The sequence below is a fragment of the Pristiophorus japonicus genome, chromosome 10 (genome assembly GCF_044704955.1).
Source record: "Pristiophorus japonicus isolate sPriJap1 chromosome 10, sPriJap1.hap1, whole genome shotgun sequence".
Lineage (NCBI taxonomy): Eukaryota > Metazoa > Chordata > Chondrichthyes > Pristiophoridae > Pristiophorus > Pristiophorus japonicus.
In genome coordinates this window covers 133,515,175-133,534,255 of record NC_091986.1, presented here as the reverse complement: position 1 = coordinate 133,534,255, position 19,081 = coordinate 133,515,175, and positions in this window count along the sequence as shown.

Sequence of the window (19,081 nt, the reverse complement as noted above, 5' to 3'; positions counted from 1 at the left end):
GGGCGGGGCGGGGGCAAGAGGGAGAAAGAGAAGGGGGGATGTCACCAGACTCCAATTAGTTAAGGGGGGAGGGGAGAGTGTAGAAGTCACAAGACCTTTGGGTGTGGTCAATCCATACAGACCTTGGGGAGAGAGAGAACTACGAACCTGTCCTGCCTGCCTGCTTTCCTGCCATTTTGAGCTTCTTGCAAAGGTTAAATATAAGTATGGGGGCAATACTGATAATGCCATACCTTGTGCGAGCCTTCTGCGTCATGGTGCTACATAGGAGACAATTGATTCAATTTCATCGCATCAGGAACATCAGAGCCCATAGGCTGCTGGGCAGGAGGCCTTGCCCACCTCGGGCTTATCGAGACAGGCATTCGTACCTCCACCTGAGTGCTGCAGACTGTGTCAGAAGGCTGTGTTTCCGCAAAGAAGTTGTAATTGAGATCTGTGAGTTGGTCAAAGCAGACCTGCAACCTAGAAGCATCAGGAGGACTGCTCTGTTAGGTGAAGTGAAGGTTACAGCTGCACTTTTATTCTATGCCTCCGGATCGTTACAAGCTACAACTGGGTGCGCCATCTCTCAACATGCAACACGTGTCTGCATTCGCCAGGTGACAGCTGCACTGTATGTGGAGGAATGACTTCATAAAGTTCCCCATAACTGCCCAAGCAATCCATGACAGGGCTGTGGGCTTCTCCAGGATTGCTGGCTTCGCAAAGGTACAGGGCTGCATTGATCGTACCCAAATTGCCTTGCGAGCACCTTTGGAGGATTCTGAGATGTACAGGAACAGAAAAGGCTTCCACTCCATTAATGTGCAGCTCGTGTGTGACGTCATGCATCATATCATGTCAGTCGATGCAAGATACCCTGGGAGCACCCATGATGCGTTCATCCGAGGCAACAGCGTTATATCTGCCATGTTTCAGCAGCAGCAGCCAGAAGGGCAGAGCTGGTTACTGGGAGACAAAGGGTACGGCCTCGCCACCTGGCTCATGACGCCCCTATGCGTAACCCAGACAGAAGCTGACCGGGAATACAACATGTCACACATTGCGATGCGCAGCATCATAGAGAGGACCATTGGTGTATTGAACCAGCATTTCCGATGTTTGGACCATTCCGGAGGCTACTTGCTGTACTCTCCTGAGATTGTCGATCAGTTCACTGCTGTGTTCTGCATGCTGCATAATTAGCCATCATGAAGCAGCAGCACCTGGTGGTGGAAGACCCACCTGTGGTGAGAGTGGCTGATGATAATGATGTGGTAGATGCAGGCGATGAGCAGCAGGAGGAGAAGGACGATGAGGATGAGGAAGCCATGCAAGTGCCTGAGTCCAGAGTGTAGTGTATGTAGGCACCTTTAGTAATGACTCCACGAGGCAGGGTATGGTGCTTAAACTCTGCAGACCTGCAGTCTTTTATTAGCCTCTTGAGTGCAGACAACAAACTGTGTGTTCCTTTTTATACTGGGTTACCTGCCTTGTGCAGGTAACTCCTGGGTCTCCTGCAACAGCACCCTCTAGTGTACTGGTAAGGTGTGTACAATACAAGGGTACATTCAATGTTGCATACAGCGTTACAGACATGCCTACACAACAATACTCCCCCCTGAGCATTTTTCATATCCTACTTGTCATGACCAGGGGAGGTGATCAGTGGTGGGCTATGGGAGGTTGTGGTGAGGGTTGTGTGGTTGCCAGGTGTGACCCCTGTGCTTGAGGCTGGCCTCGTACGTTTCCCCTTCCTCACACACAAACCAAGTGGGTGTCACTGTTGTGGGATCCCTCAGGGAGGTAGCCACGGCAGTAGTGGGTGGGGTGTATACACTGTGATGTGGGTAGTTGTGGGGTGGTGGGCAGGGCCAGAAGACTGGGTGGGCTCCTTGTCCACCAATGGGGATGAGGGTCAGGTCATCCCAAGGTTTACCAGGGAAGCTGGAGGGTATTGGCCTCATGCTTCTGGTGTTGGCCCTGGTGGCCAGGGGCTGTAGGGCTGGTCTGGTGCAGGTTGCCATAGGTGGTGGCTGGGCTGCCCATTGACCACTGTCCTTGTAGTGGGTCTGCTCCCACTGCCTGTGTGTGTGTCCTGCCAGGGGCATCACATTCGTTCCAAAGGTCCAGGCTACCTGGTCAGGTAGCCTGCTGGACCTGGGAGTCTCCCACAGGGGGATTCCATTGGCATCAACATGGTCCCTGTCGGACCCAATGTCCTTTGGCAGTGTCCGACCGGTATACATGACACCTTGGCTCTGATCACACATAGTCGAGCCTGCATTATACATTCCAGCACTTGCATCACTTTTGGGTGTCCTGGTTTCAACAGACATGGTTACATTAGGCATTTCACAATCTCAATCATTATTGTTAAGCATAATAAACTTGTTCTTAACCTTACTGACACCCGCATTCATCTCATTACTCACATTAATTGAGCCAGCATCACAATTCATGGTTACATTGCATACATTTTCATACTTGCACCCTTTAATTGCATCTTTAGCTTTACAGTCCGTGTACTCAAATAGTTGGAACTTCCCCTTTAAATTTTTTTTGTTACCGGTCTTCTTTAAGGGAACTTACAAATCCGGTTGGCCGCTCAATGTCACATGATGCTTCTCCATGTTGACTCGTGGCATGGAGGAGGTCTGCTGCCTGGTGTGCTGCAGACATTTTGTGATGCTCTTTTCTTCCACGATCTTGTGGTGCTGCAACCATTTTGTTGTCTTGTTGCAGGCAGGCTGTGGTGCTCTTTTCTTCCACATGCTTGTGGTGCTGTAGTCATTCTGTGGTCTTGCTGCAGGCAGGCTGTGGTGCTCTTTTCTTCCACAGCACCACTTCACCTGATGTGGACCTGGTTCATCCAATTCCTGCCCAGCAGCGTGGGACCATCGCCGGCTACAATCCACAGGGGGAGTTTGTGCAACACACCGCCCTGGGAGACCTGGACGTCTACACTGCCAACGGTTTGGATTTTACCTTTGGTGTAGGTGAGCAGCTTTGCCTGGATAGGAGACAGTTTTGGTCGAGTGACAGGATTCCTCCAAATTTTTTCAAAGATCTTTTGGCTCATCAGAGACTGGCTCGTCCCTGTGTCGCTCTCCATGGAGACTGAGACCCCATTGATGTCCACTTCCATCATCCACGGAGAGCTTCCGGTGGAGCAGGTAAAGATTCCATACTCCTCTCCCAGGGTTAGAGCAGCTTCATCTTCATCTGTGTTGGAGCCCCGGTGATTAGCCAACTCATCAGAAACGCGGTGAGTACAGCCTTTTCTGCACATTCTCTGAAGGTGCCCTTTTTCTTTGCAGCCTTTGCATGCATAGTCTTTGTAGCGGCACTGGTGAGCCCTGTGGTTTCCTCCACAGCGCCAGCACGGGGCCATCCGGTTTGCCCCATGTGGCGGGCTCAGGGTTGCGGGACTCGGGGCAGCATTTCTGCATTTAGAAGTGTCCATGCGGTGCACTGCGCTCGCCGGTTTAGAGGTTGAGAGTCCTGGGTTAGTATTCGCCTGGAGTCGCCGGCCAAAACCATGTCGGCCTGGCTCATTTGAATTGCTTTCTGCAGGTTGACCGTGATGTCAGCCGAGAGCAATTTGTGTAGGAGGCCTTCGTGGCCGATTCCAATGACAAATATGTCCCTTAGTGCTTCATTGAGGTGGTTGCCAAACTCACACGGTGCAGCTAGTCTTCTTAAGTGTGCAGCATACTTGGCAATTTCTTGGCCCTCAGGTCGCCAGTAAGTGTAGAACCGGTGCCTGGCTGTGAGGATGCTTTCTTTCGGTTTTAGTTGTTCCTGTATGATTGTTACAAGTTCCTCATAGCTCTTGGTGGTTGTCTTCTCCGGGGCTAGTAAGTCCCTGATGAGACCGTAGATGGTGAACCCACAACTGTTAAGCAGGATGGCCCAGCGTTTGTTCGGTACTGTGGCCGGTGTGTCTCCGTCCAGGTCGTTGGCTATGAAGAAGTGTTCCAATCTTTCTACAAAAGCATCCCAATCTTCCCCCTCCATAAATTGCTGAAAGTTGCTGAGGTTAGACATGTTGAGAATGTAGTTCATGATCCCATATTCCCGTCGCCAGTTGTAGTGTATGTGGGCACCTTTAGTAATGACTCCACGAGGCAGGGTATGGTGCTTAAACTCTGCAGACCTGCAGTCTTTTATTAGCCTCCTGAGTGCAGACAACAAGCTGTGTGTTCCTTTTTATGCTGGGTTACCTGCCGTATGCAGGTAACCCCTGGGTCTCCAGCAACAGCACCCTCTAGTGTACCAGTAAGGTGTTTACAGTACAAGGGTACATTCAATGTTGCATACAGTATTACAATCATCACACAGTGAACAGGCATGCCTACACAACACAGAGCATGATGGCGGAGGAGGGTGGGCTATCGTGGCCCTTTAACGATTGCTCAAGCCTTATGCCAGCAGTTCATCCATGAACACTTTACTGATGCCTGAGGGCTCAGCGACAACTATTCCACATGGACATGTTTACTGTCTGGAGCTGTTCCGTAATGTTGTGTTGTGTTAAGGGAACATGATTCAGTTTTAATGTAAAATATATTTTATTCAAAAGTTTACAATGTACTTAACTTAACTTTACTAAAATTATTCTTGTATCAAACTTTACTTTAAGATCACTCTTTAAGATCACTTAAAAACTTTAAGATCACTTATACACTTGCAAATTTACATAACTTATAAAAAACTTATTTTGAGAACAGTTACAACAGTAACAACAATAATAATAATAACAACAACAGCAGCAGCAGCAAAGAAAGGCTGCACCCATCTCTCCTCCACATAATTCTAAGACCACCCGCTGCACTAGGTCTTGGACCCTCCGCCACCCAAGCGATGGCGCAGTGTTTCTGGGCTTGGTACCAAGCTTACTCTTTCTAACATGTCAGGTACTGCACACTGGTTGAGGCGGGGGGGGGAGTGGGGAGGCATCGGCGTCAGGCAGCAAGTTGGAGGGCCCGGCTTTGGGTACTTCGGAGACTGGTGTGGGGATTGCAGTGGGAGTGACAGTTGATTCTGTCAATGGGCGTGGGGTCTGGGCGCGTTCCCTTATGGCAGCAGCTAACTCCAACATGTCGTCCCTCATGCGCCCTGACAGTGTCTCTACTACCTGCAACATTTCCTCCCCCATGGTCAGTGATGAGGTTTACACTACCTCTGACATTCCCTCCCTCATGGCCACTATTCCCTCATTGATAGTCCCGGATGTTGTTCCCATTTCTCGTGTCATTGTTGTTACTTCTCCCGACTGTCCCGCTGCCTCATCACTCACCCCATTGATGGCGTCGAGGAGTGATCGGGTAAGTTCAATACTCTCCATACTCAATGACATCATCTGAACCACATCTGTCAGATCCTGCACCTCAAGAGAGCGCGGTCGAGCTCCCACCACTGGGAGCCGCAGCCGCAGACGGTGGGGCCCTAGGTGTGCCTCGCTGGACCACATCACGGGGACCCGCAACCTCTGAAATGGGGCCCTGGTTGTGTCTCGCTGGACCCCACCACGGGGACCCGCAACCTCTGAAATGGGGCCCTGGGTGTGCCTCGCTGCACCACACCACACCAAGTGGCTGTCACCTCCATGAGCGGCATTTCCTCCAAAGTCAGTACAACAGTGGGAGCTTCATCCAGTTCCATCCGCTCGCCCTCCCTCTTACCCCAATGAATGGATTGGAAGATGTTCTTCTCTTCAGGCTCATCTGCATCTGAATCTTCTTCTGTATCATCAGGGTTGGCCTCAAGTTCTGCAAAATATAACAGAACAGTCAAATGGTTAGCAGCAGAGGAGGGGGCAGGGTGGGTGGCATGAGTAGGCTCACACAGCACAGGCCAGGCAGCAGGTTGATTTGAAGGTCCACAATAAATTTTAAGGACTTACCCTCTCCCTCGAGTGTGGGCCCAGCTTGTGCAGTACTGATTGCTTTTTTCCAGGCAGGACCCATCAAAGCAGCGACCCTCTCTTCCAAGGGTGCCAGAGGGAGCAAATTTGCTGGACATTCTCCTGTTCGAGTTCTTTCCCTTTAATTATGTGCCACCTTAATCTGCAAAGATGAAAATGCAACTTTTTAGAGAGTGTGTCTTTCTGCTGGGTGAGACATATAGAGCTAGTAACATTTATAATTGCATTGAATAAATGAAAATATTACTTACACTAACTACTTTACCAAGGTCCTACCACTTCTTTTTACATTGGCCTCCAGATCTCGTGGTGGTCGCCATTGCACAGTAATCTTCTGCAACTTGGTTCCAGCATTTCTTCATTTGTTTAGGTGGAACTTTTATGTGACCTCTGCTAGTGTCCAGCTCCTGCCATCTGGTCGCAATCACAGTAACTAGTGCCTCCACTTCTTCCTGTAATAAATTCTTGGTTCTTGCAGCACATTTAATTAGGAGAGAGAAAATAGAATATCAGAATAAGCTTGCAGGGAACATAAAAATTGACTGCAAAAGCTTCTACAGGTACGTGAAGAGAAAAAGATTAGTGAAGACAAATGTGGGTCCCTTACAGTCAGAATCAGGTGAATTTATAATGGGGAACAAAGAAATGGCAGACCAATTGAACAAATACTTTGGTTCTGTCTTCACTAAGGAAGACACAAATCATTTTCTGGAAATACTAGGGGGCTGAAGGTCCAGTGAGAAGGAGGAACCAAAGGAAATCCTTATTAGTCAGCAAATTGTGTTCAGAAAATTGATGGGATTGAAGGCTGATAAATCCCAGGGCCTGATAGTCTGCATCCCAGAGAACTTAAGGAAGTGGCCCTAGAAATAGTGGATGCATTGGTGGTCATTTTCCAACATTTGATAGAATCTGGATCAGTTCCTATGGACTGGAGGGTAGCTAATGTAACCCCACTTTTTAAAAAAGGAGGGAAGGAGAAAACAGGGAATTATAGACCGGTTAGCCTGACATCAGTGGTGGGGAAAATGTTGGAATCAATTATTAAAGATGTAATAGCAGCACATTTGGAAAGCAGTGATAGGATCGGTCCAAGTCAGCATGGATTTATGAAAGGGAAATCATGCTTGACAAATCTTCTAGAATTTTTTGAGGATGTAACTAGTAGAGTGGACAAGGGGAAGCCAGTGGATGTGGTATATTTAGAGTTTCAAAAGGCTTTTGACAAGGTCCCACACAAGAGATTAGTGTACAAAATTAAAGCACATGGTATTGGGGATAATGTACTGATATGGATAGAGATCTGGCTGGCAGACAGAAAGCAAAGAGTAGGAATAAATGGGTCCTTTTCAGAATGGCAGACTGTGACTAGTGGGGTACGGCAAGGTTCAGTGCTGGGACCCCAGCTATTTATAATATACATTAATGATTTCGATGAAGGAATTGAATGTAATATCTCCAAGTTTGCAGATGACACTAAGCTGGATGGCACTGTGAGCTGTGAGGAGCATGCTAAGAGGCTGCAGGGTGACTTGGACAGGTTAAGTGAGTGGGAAAGTACATATCAGATGCGGTATAATGTAGATAACCATGAGGTTATCCACTTTGGTGGTAAAAACAGGAAGGCAGATTATTATCTGAATGGTGACAGATTGGTAAAAGGGGAGGTGCAACGAAACCTGGGTGTCATGGTACATCAGTCATTGAAAGTTGGTATACAGATACAGCAGGCAGTGAAGAAGGCAAATGGCATGTTGACCTTCATAGCGAGAGGAGCAGGGAGGTCTTATTACAGTTGTACAGGGCCTTGGTGATTGTGTACAGTTTTGGTCTCCTAATCTGAGGAAGGAAATTCTAGCTATTGAGGAAGTGCAGCGAAGGTTCACCAGACTGATTTCCAGGATGACAGGACTGACATATGAAGAAAGACTGGATCGACTCGGCTTATATTCAATGGAGTTTAGAAGAATGAGAGGGGATCTCATAGAAACATACAAAATTCTGATGGGATTGGACAGGTTAGATGCAGGAAGAATGTTCCCGATGTTGGGGAAGTCCAGAACCAGGGGACACAGTCTTAGAATACGGGGTAGGCCATTTAGGACTGAGATGAGGAGGAACTTCTTCGCTCAGAGAGTTGTTAACCTGTGGAATTCTCTACTGCAGAGAGTCGTTGATGCCAGTTCATTGGATATATTCAAGAGGGAGTTAAATGTAGGCCTTACGGCTAAAGGGATCAAGGGGTATGAAGAGAAAGCAGGAAAGGAGTACTGAGGTGAATGATCAGCCATGATCATATTGAAAGGCATTGCTGGCTCGAAGGGCCGAATGGCCTACTCCTGCACCTATTTTCTATGTTTCTATGTAACCATAATGAGGCCCTCCCTGGCCTTTCGGGCAGCAATGTGGCCAGATGCTGATGCCCTTGTGTCCTATGGAGGATCAGGTGATTGCAGAGAAGATTGGTGTGGTTGTTGGTCAGCCTGGGTGATGCTGGTGAGCCTGATGATGCTGGTGTTGGGGCTGATTGTGGTGGGATTCTGAGGACCAAGATGAGATTTTTTCAAGGGCACTGATGCTAATGTAATAAATGGCAGCTGAGTTTGAGATGACAGAAGCGACCTGTCAATGATGAGAGAGGTTGCTCTAAGGAGGTCAGTGGACAGAGAGTTTACTTCAAACACTTCCAACCTGCATGAAGTTCTGAAGTGTATTCCAAATTCGGATGGCTCCAGTTTCTAAGATTGGAAAGTGAACAGCTGTGAAATGGTAGCTTTTATACGACTTTTGCAGCTGTCAACTATTGAAACCCTGACCTACTTACCTGATGTGATCCACAAGCGCTGTGAACCATGACAAAAAGCTGGAAAAATGGCAAGTACCTGGTAAAATATTGTTTAAGTACCTCTTATCAAGCTGTTAATTATGTCAATTGCCTCTCCCGCCGCTTGGTGTCAGGTCTGTTCAGCGCTAACAGATCTGACGCTTAGGAAACTAGTGTGGAAGCAGGTTGACTGCGGGCTGCCGACCCGCTGTCAGTCTTTTTTATTTTGACAGCGGATGCGCCTCCGAACCCGTTCTCATCACCGGCAAAATTCTGGCCACAATCTCTAACTCAGCATCTTGCATTAAGGCATCCCAAATCCTTTAACACCAATTAATCAGATCAGGGAGCTTTGTCTGTCAGTGCCTCCACCTCCAACAAAGCACAGATTGAACCTCTGGTGGAAATAGGGTAGACAATAGAAAGTCTCCTGAATAGCAGCTTCCGGACCATGGCATCCACAATGAATGCTGCCGTGTGTCAGGGCTTTCAGGATCTGAAAGTTGCCATCACACCAGCCATCCTGTTGAATAGTGTGGCCACTGATCCAGGGACCAGTGGAATATCAATGGCTGGAGTCCATCGGCCTGATACTGCCCTCTCTCAGGACCAGAGCACATACAGTTCACTGGCCTTCCTCTCAGAATCATCATGCCAGTGAAATGTGAGAGGCATTGCCAGGTTGTCTAGGAGCAAGCTTCAGAGATGCTTGCAGCTCCCTACAAGAAGCAAATGGCAATAACAGAAGACCATCTCAGTCCCATGAGCCATTTTTAGAGCACGAGCAGCCAATCACCTCTCACACCCCTGGTCCTAAGGTTGCATCTAGAATAGTCACCAGAACTGGTGAAAGACAAGCATGTGTAGGCACCCTAGGGAAGCATGGTGTTAAAAAAGAATAGTTTAACTTGTGTTTATTTTGGACTTCATTGCATTAAAAGAGAATATGCACTGACATGGCTCTTCATTATTGATGAATTTATTTGGTGATGATGTATTCACTCAGGTAATGATTACTGGCATGATCATGTAGGGGCAAAGAGGACTGATGTGCTGTCATGTTATAGGATGGGTAGTGGATTGTGGGAATGTCCCTTTATTTGAAAGTGGGGAGCAGGAGGTAAGGTGGTGGTGCCAAAGATAAACTGTGATATACAGAAGAGAAGACTTCAACAATGGGATGTGCTCTGATGCCCCTTGCAGCAGTCACTGAGGAGTCCTCTGATAGTTGGTCATCATGATTCTCTCCACTATGTAGTTCTGGACTATAGGGGAGTGAAAAGTTATGGGGAACAGGCAGGAAAGTGGAGTTGTGGCCAAGATCAGATCAGCCATGATCTTATTGAATGACAGAACAGGCTCGACGGACCATATGGCTTACACCTGCTCCTATTTCTTATGTTTTTATGTTCTTATGGAGCCAGCGGAGCTGTTAAAATCCAGCCCTTCTTGAAGGGCAAAGTTTTGAAGGATGCAGCAGGCTATAACTATTCATGACACGCAATTTCGAGAAGCTTCCAACCAAGGTAGCAAAAACTTGTCTTTAAGACCTGAAGTTCCTCTCAATGACCAATCTTGTAGAGACATGTCCCTCGTTGTAGCGCTCCTCTGTACTGTTCAGACCAGTCTTAATGGAGTTGTTGCCCATGGGAGAAGGGGCTAGGCATGTCACTCACAAGTCATCTGTTGATATGATGTTATTCCTGAAGAACTCAGAGAGGGCCAAATTCGAATAGCAACTTCCAGCAAATCCTACGCAGCTATGCAGGATTTGTTACATGTTGTCATGCACAATCTGGACATGAAGCAAGTGATAGCCCTTTCTAATGAGCAACTTGACAGTGGGAGCTTACAAAGTAAAATGGATGTCATCTATTCCACCTTGCACCTTGGGACGGGAGCAACCCCATAAAACTGCTGCCTTGCTGCCATGCCAAACTGGATGAATTCACGAGCTCAGCGGTGAAAGAAAGAAATACTTGCATTTAAATAGTGCCTTTCACGACCACCGGATGTCTCAAAGCACTTTATAGCCAATGAAGTAATTTTGGAGTGTAATCACTTTTGTAAAGTGGGAAATGTGGCAGCCAACTTGCAAACTACCACAAACAGCAATGTGATAATGACCAGATAATCTGTTTTAGTGATGTTGATTGACGGATAAATATTGGCAATGGATAACTCCCCTGCTCTTCTTCGAAATAGTACCATGGGATCTTTTATGTCCACCTGAAAGGGCAGACGGGGCCTTAGTTTAATGTCTCATCTGAAAGACGGGCACCTCTGACAGTGCAGCATTCCCTCAGCATTGCACTGGAGTGTCAGCCTAGATTTATGTGCTGCAGTGGGACTTGAATCCTCAACCTTCTGACTCAGAGGCGAGTGTGCTGAGCTACAGCTGACACTGACATGTATCAGTCACCTGAAAAATATATGCCTGGATGGTGTCATGTATCTTACATTATTATATATAACTGTATCCTAACATGTTATACATGACTGTAATAAGATATGACCTGTAACCACCAGCATACCTTACCACCAGGGGTGCACTTGCAAGAGACAGGTATATAAGGACAGGTCTCAGGCAAGTGCAGCATTCCAGAGCTGTGAAATAAAGGTGCAGGTCCAGAGTGACCTTGACTTCACTACATGCCTCATGTGAATCTGTACTGAGGGGACAGGACTTTACAGTGGCGATGAGTTACAGGATTACAGAATCCACAGAATGGCGAACAACGGATCAGATGAAAAGTACAATGCGGGAGACAATTGGGAGGACTTTATAGAAAGGCTCCAGCAAAGCTTTGTAACCAAAGACTGGTTAGGCGGTGATAAGGCAGACAAGAGACGATCCCATCCCTTGACCAGCTGTGGCTCGAAAACATACGCTTTAATGAAAGATCTGTTGGCACCCGAGAAACTAGCAAGCAAGTCGTTTGAAGAATTGAGCACACTGGTAAGAGCCACCTGAAGCCAGCGAGCAGCCTACACATGGCCAGACACAGGTTCTACAACTACAGACGCTGTGTGGGCCAGAGCATACCCGACTTCGTGGCGGAACTTCGGAGGTTGGCTAGTTTATGTGAGTTCTCCGATGAACTGAGAGAAATGCTGCGAGACTTTTTCATTGAAGGAATAGGCCACACAGGCATATTCCGAAAGCTCATAGAGACCAAGAACCTGACCTTAGAGGCAGCAGCACTGGTTGCACAGACATTCTTGGTAGGGGAAGAAGAAACGAGGTTGATAAACAATGCAGGTACGACAACTAACGAAATATCGGAACAAGAAGTTCACAGCACTAAACAAGCTGCTACCACCACACACAGACAAAACCGGGAGAACAGGCTCTAGACAGCAGGGAGAAGCCATCAAGGGCCACAGGAATAGCCATTCACACCTCATCAACCAACAATGCGAGCAATCAACTACAAACTGAGAGAAGCTCAAGAGAGATCAGCCAGACGCAGCTCATTCTTTGGGAACACTTTGAACAAAGGAACAGGTCTGTGCTGGAGGTGTGGGGGTGGGCACTCATAAAGGGGATGTCGATTTCAGCAGGCTGTTTGCAGAAATTGTGAATATACAGGGCATTTGGCCCGCATGTACAAAAAAACGGCAGCTCGGCTGGTATACGAATCGGATGGGTCGGAAAGCGGACCAGAAGATGGTGGGGACAATACCCGGGACACCAATGTACAGCAGGTCAACACGATCAATGGCTGCTGCTCCGACAACAGGACGCCTCCTATAATGATGAGGGTCCTACTCAACGGGATATCTGTCAACATGGAGCTGGATACGGGAGCGAGTCAATCTCTCATGGGCGCTCAACAATTTGAACAACTGTGGCCGCATAAAAGAGACAGACCAAAACTCACAAGTGTTGACATAAAACTAAGGACCTATACCAAAGAAATCGTACCAGTCCTCGGCAGCGCCATGCTCTCTGTCACACACAAAGGGACAGTGAACCGACTTCCCCTGTGGATTGTCCCCGGAGACCCCCCCAGCACTGCTGGGGAGAAGCTGGCTGGCAAAACTAAACTGGAAATGGGATGATGTCCATGCCATGTCATTAGAGGAATGGACCTCCTGCTCAACAGTTGTAAAGCGATTTGAACATCTCTTTCAGCCAGGTGCGGGCACTTTCAAAGGGGCCAAAGTCAAAATCTACATCACACAGGATGCGAGATCGGTCCATCACAAGGCCAGAGCTGTACCCTATGTGAAGAGGGAAAAGATTGAACACGAACCAGACAGGCTTCTGCGGGAAGGCATTATATCACCTGTGGAATTTAGCGACTGGGCAAGTCCCATCGTCCCAGTCATGAAGCCTGATGGATCCGTACGAATCTCTGGGGACTACAAATCTACCATAAACAGAGTCTCCGTATAGGATCAATGCCCGCTGCCCAGAGCGGAGGACTTATTTGCCACATTGGCTGCAGGTAAACTTTTCTCAAAATTAGACCTCACATCTGCGTATATGACGCAAGAATTGAGCGAGGAATCCAAGCTACTCACCACCATCAACACACATCGAAGCCTTTTCAAGTACAATCGATGCCCATTCGGCATCAGGTCGGCAGCTGCCATATTCCAGCGCAACATGGAGAGTCTGCTCAAGTCCATCGCGGGGATGGTTGTATTTCAAGACGACATACTTATCACGGCAGGGACACCGACTCCCACCTCCGTAATTTGGAGGAAGTACTAAAGCGGTTGGATCGGGTCGGCCTACGAGTCAAGAAATCCAAGTGCCTGTTTCTCGCACCCGAGGTTGAATTTTTGGGCAGAAGGATTGCCGCTGATGGAATCTGCCCAACAGAGTCCAAAACAGAAGCAATTCGCCTGGCACCCAGGCCCCGGAATGTCTCAGAATTGCGCGCCTTTCTCGGGCTACTCAATTACTTTGGGAACTTTATGCAGAACTTAAGCACGCTGCTGGAGCCTCTCCACATGCTACTCAGGAAGGGGTGCGATTGGTTTTGGGGGTCGCCCAGGAACACGCCTTTAATAAGGCACGCAACCTTCTGTGTTCCAACTGTGTTTTGACTTTCTTTGACCCAGGTGAAAAGCTAGTTCTCACATGCGATGCGTCAGCATATGGGGTCAGGTGCGTTTTGCAACATGTCAATAGTGCGGGCAAATTACAACCCATAGCTTATGCCTCCAGGTCACTTTCCCGGGTGGAGCGCGGGTACAGAATGGTAGAGAAGGAGGCGCTCGCGTGCGTGTACGGTGTCAAAAAGGTGCACCAATACCTTTTCGGGGCCAAGTTCGCATTAGAAACCGACCACAAGCCCCTCACGTCCCTCCTATCCGAGAGCAAGGCAATAAACGCCAACGCCTCGGCGCAAATTCAACCGTGGGCACTCATGCTGGCGTCCTACGACTATACCATAAGGCACAGACCAGGCACAGACAACTGTGCCGACGCGCTCAGCAGGCTACCCCTGGCGACCATGGAAGAGTCTGATGAACAGCACTGTGAGATAGTCATGGCAATCAATGCCTTTGAGTCCACAGGTTCGCCCATGACGGCTCACCAAATCAGAGCTTGGACGGCCAGCAGCCCCATATTATCCTTAGTAAAAAGATGTGTCCTAACTGGTGACTGGGCAGAGGCTCACGATGCCTGCCCCGAGGAATTAAAACCCTTTCACAGGCGCATGCATGAGCTATCACTACAAGCAGACTGCCTGATGTGGGGCAGCCAAGTAGTCATGCCTCTGCGAGTCAGAGAGGCATTTGTCTGGGATCTCCACCGCGAGCACCCAGGGATCATTCTCATGAAGGCCATAGCCAGATCCCACGTCTGGTGGCCTGGTATTGATGCGGACTTGGAGCTCTGCGTCCGAATGTGCACCATTTGTGCCCAACTCAGCAATGCCCCTAGGGAGGCTCCACTGAGCCCCTGGCCCTGGCCTATCAAACTGTGGTCGCGGGTGCACGTAGACCATGCGGGCCCATTCATGGGCAAAATGTTCCTCGTAGTTGTAGATGCATTTTCAAAGTGGATCGAATGCATCATTTTAAACTCGAGCACAACCTCCACCACTGTGGAGAGCCTCGCAACCATGTTTGCAACGCATGGAATCCCTGACATATTGGTCAGTGACAATAGTCCGTGCTTCACCAGCGCAGAATTCCAATACTTTATAATTGGCCACGGCATAAATCATGTCAAGACGGCACCGTTCAAGCCGGCCTCCAACGGCCAGGCGGAGAGAGCAGTGCAAATCGTTAAACAAGGCATGCTTAAAATCCAAGGTCCCACGCTGCAGGGTCACCTGTCGCGACTGCTGCTGGCATACAGATCTCGTCTGCACTCATTGACTGGGAGCCCCCCCGCGCAACTGTTGATGAAAAGGACTTTAAAAACAAGGCTCTCATTAATCCTCCCAGACATGCACGAAATCGTTGAGGCAAAGCGCCGTAAGCTGACTGAGTACCATGACAGAAATTCGAGGGGGAGATGGAATGAGATAGGGGACAAAGTGTTTGTACTAAACTATGGCAGGGGTCCCAAATGGCTTGCAGGGACAGTAATGGGCAAGGAAGGAAACAGGCTACTGGTGGTACAAATGGACATTGGCAAAACCTGCCGGAAGCATGTTGACCAAGTCAAAAAGCAGATTTACCAACAACACTGCGGAACCAGAGGCAGACTACAATGTGGAACGCACACCACACCTGGTGGACAGACAGAGGGAACAACCTGAGGAAAGGGCAATCCCAACAGACAGCCCAGGCGAGTCAACAACAATCACGCCAATCGAAACAGACAGCCTATGCGAGATACCAGCAACCACATCCAAAGAAAAACAGACACCAAGGCAAACAACTGAACCACAACTCAGACGCTCCACGTGAGAGTGTAGACCACCTGAGAGACTGAACCTATAAAGACAATAAGACCTTGGGGGAGGGTGATGTCATGTATCTTACATTATTATATATAACTGTATCCTAACATGCTATACATGACTGTAATAAGATATGACCTGTAACCACCAGCATACCTTACCACCAGGGGTGCACTTGCAAGAGATAGGTATATCAGGACAGGTCTCAGGCAAGTGCAGCATTCCAGAGCTGTGAAATAAAGGTGCAGGCTCAGAGTGACCTTGACTTCACTACATGCCTCGTGTGAATCTGTACTGAGAGGACAGGACTTTACAAATGGCACCTTGGTTAATATTACAAAGTTTCCCTTGTGGCTATCTAAACTAACCTGTTGCCATAACAGCTGAGTGCAGTCATCAGCTTCATAGCCAAAACAGAGCTCACTCTTCTAATATACAGCGCATCACTTTGTAGGACCTGTGTTGCCTGTATATTCTTTGGGATGGGAATGCTGGTGGTGCTAATGTCTTCTGGGGTGCACCCTCCTGCCTCACTCTCCTTCCCTCCATCTTCTCTCACTTCTTTTCCTCATCCATGATAATGACACACAAAAAGATATGCCTATGGGGAATCTCATACCGAATCTCATACATAGATTTGCTCGTAAAATTTATTCTGAGCTGCAGTAATATCATCATTAGCTTTCAGCAGTCTTCAGACTCAGGAGCTCCTAACTTCTGTCAATCGCACCTGTTCTTGGAACACAGGTATGTCTTATATTTCTGATTCTAACTTACCCTCGTACATTGTGAATGTAACTTTCAGAAATTTGGGGCTCCAGCTCCACTGGACCTCATTTACATATTTTAAATTCAGCTATGTGAGGACTTGGCAGAAAGACCGAGGGTAGAGCCAAATTGCGACATTTAATTCAGGCGCATCATTTTTTGGGTGGAAAACTGGTGGCTTCCATGCCAATTCATAGAATCATAGAATGGTTACAGCACAGAAGAAGGTTATTCGGCCCATTGAGCCCATACCGGCTCTCTGCAAGAGCACCTCAGCTAGATCCACTTACTGGCCAACAAATAAATTGCCCTCATTGAATGCCCCAGAAATGCCGAAAACAACATGGAATTTTAGGCCATGCACCATTCTGGGGGCAGACGCATCTTCTACCAGCAGCCAATTCCACCAGAACTTAATGGCCCTGAAATCCCAGTCCTCTACTTCCTGTGGGCACTTGCCAGAAAATGGCTAAAAAGATCCGCACCTACCTTTTCCTGCTACACCCACCAGAGATCCCGGTCCTGAGGACTCCTCTCCCTGCACATCGGAGTCCGTGCACGTCTGGACGGACGTAGAGCTGGACTGGAGTCACATGGAACTGGGCAGCCAATCCAGGTAAAGTATTTTCTCATTCATAATAATGGGAACTCCATAAGTAGCATTTCTTATTATTATGATTTAGAAACAACCCCCCAACACAAAAACACCAATACAAAAATAGAAAAAAAATTACATATTTAACATTAATTTAAATTAAAGTTAAAAAATATATACTTTTCCAATTTTAAAAAAGTTTTTAAATTATAATTTAAAATAAACTTACCTTAGTGGATAAGGTTTTTAACATTAAAATGTGTTTTTTAAATTTTATTTGTTTTTGTATGTTTTAAAACTCCTAAGCTGGCAAAAGTCGGCTACGTACATGCTTTTACCAGGCACAAGCGTTTTCAGAACATTCACTGGGCAAGAGATGGGCAAATATTGCAATCTCGCCCATGCGAATGACCTGACTGTGGGGATATGGAGGATCTGTCAAGCCAGAGCTTGACAGTTCAGAAAAGCCGGTTTTCGGCACATGCGCATTGCGCACTGAAAACCGGATTTGCGATGCCTTCCCGGGTCCATACACACTTCATATGGACCCGAGAAGGCCGGGATTTCAGGGCCAATGTGTATTTTGAGGAGGTGTAAATCTGGTGTCTCTGACTTATGTCTCAAATTCTATTCCCATAAGTATTTGCAGACTTATTGGCCTGAAATCTTTATTATCCAATGTTAAAGTCTGAAACATACACATCAAGGTATCTGTGTAGCAATTGTTTGTGTGATACAATGGGTTATGGAAAATAACATAGCCAACAGGCTTTTTAATAATTTTATCCACTCTTTCAATATTGTTTTGCACAGACTTTTTAATGTGATCCACAGATATCCAAATGTGTACAAAGATGAAGCTCAGTTGTTTCCAAGGCCAATTTTAGGTGTCATGCATTAGCACTTTATCTAAATCCTTATCTTTATTAAAATGGATTTTGTGGTTTTTTTTGATAATAATTGCTTTCCTCAATGTAGGCATACATCGATGATTAGCTTAAAATGCTTCAGGAAAAATATAGGCTTCATCCTATTAATCCATGAATGATATTATGACAGTAGCAAAAACTGAAGTGTATTGTTGATATCAGACATGTCAGTTATGTAGTAATGCTTAATTTTACACTTAAATAAGCTAAGGAACCTTCAAATTACATGTGTGTCAGAGATGTGCAAACAACCAAACAGGTAGCTATGTTTTACCTAATTAACATCCCCGAGACAGCATTCCTATTAATAGGATGGGATGAACCAGTAACGGGGTGTCTGTCTGCAGAAATTAATTGAATGTGGCAGTGGTGTGCTTTTTAGTGATAGACTGGTACAATATTTTACATGCTAACCATGAAAATTTTCCATTCCCATGATAATGGGCAATATTGCTGTCCCATATGGGGGGAATTTTAATGCGGAGCAACGCATGGATTGAGGTGCAGATGGGAGGTTAAGTTTGTGGAAAATGTGAGTGCGTCCGGAAGCCAGCTCCGACACGCCAACTTCCGTGTTTAACTCGGTGAGTTTGGCTGTTTGCACGTAACCCCCTCGGGAGAAGCAGGTTGCCAGTTTAATTATGCAAATCACTGGATTGCAGCGATATTTCAACATACTTTCAGATTTAACACCGCATCCGCGGGCTTTCCAAGCTTCCTGAAACCCGGCATTGAAAGGCGAGAACACAACGCAAGATTATGGTGCTCATTAAAAATCAGGTAAATAGTACAATAAATACTCAGAGATCACACACTGCTTTCATACATACCATCATCATCATAGGCAGTCCCTCGGGATCGAGGAAGACATGCTTCCACTCCTGAAGTGAGTTCTTTGATGGCTGAACAGTCCAATACGAGAGCTACAGACTTTGTCACAGGTGGGACAGATAGTCGTTGAGGGAAGGGGTGTATGGTACTGGTTTGCCGCAGGCCTTTTCCGCTGCCTGTGCTTGATTTCTGCATGCTCTCGGCGTTGAGACAATAAGTGCTCAGCGCCCTCCCAGATGCATTTTCTCCACTTAGGGCGGTCTTTGGCCAGGGACTTCCAGGTGTCAGTGGGGATGTTGCACTTTATCAGGGAGGCTTTGAGGGTGTCGTTGTAAAATTTCCGCTGCC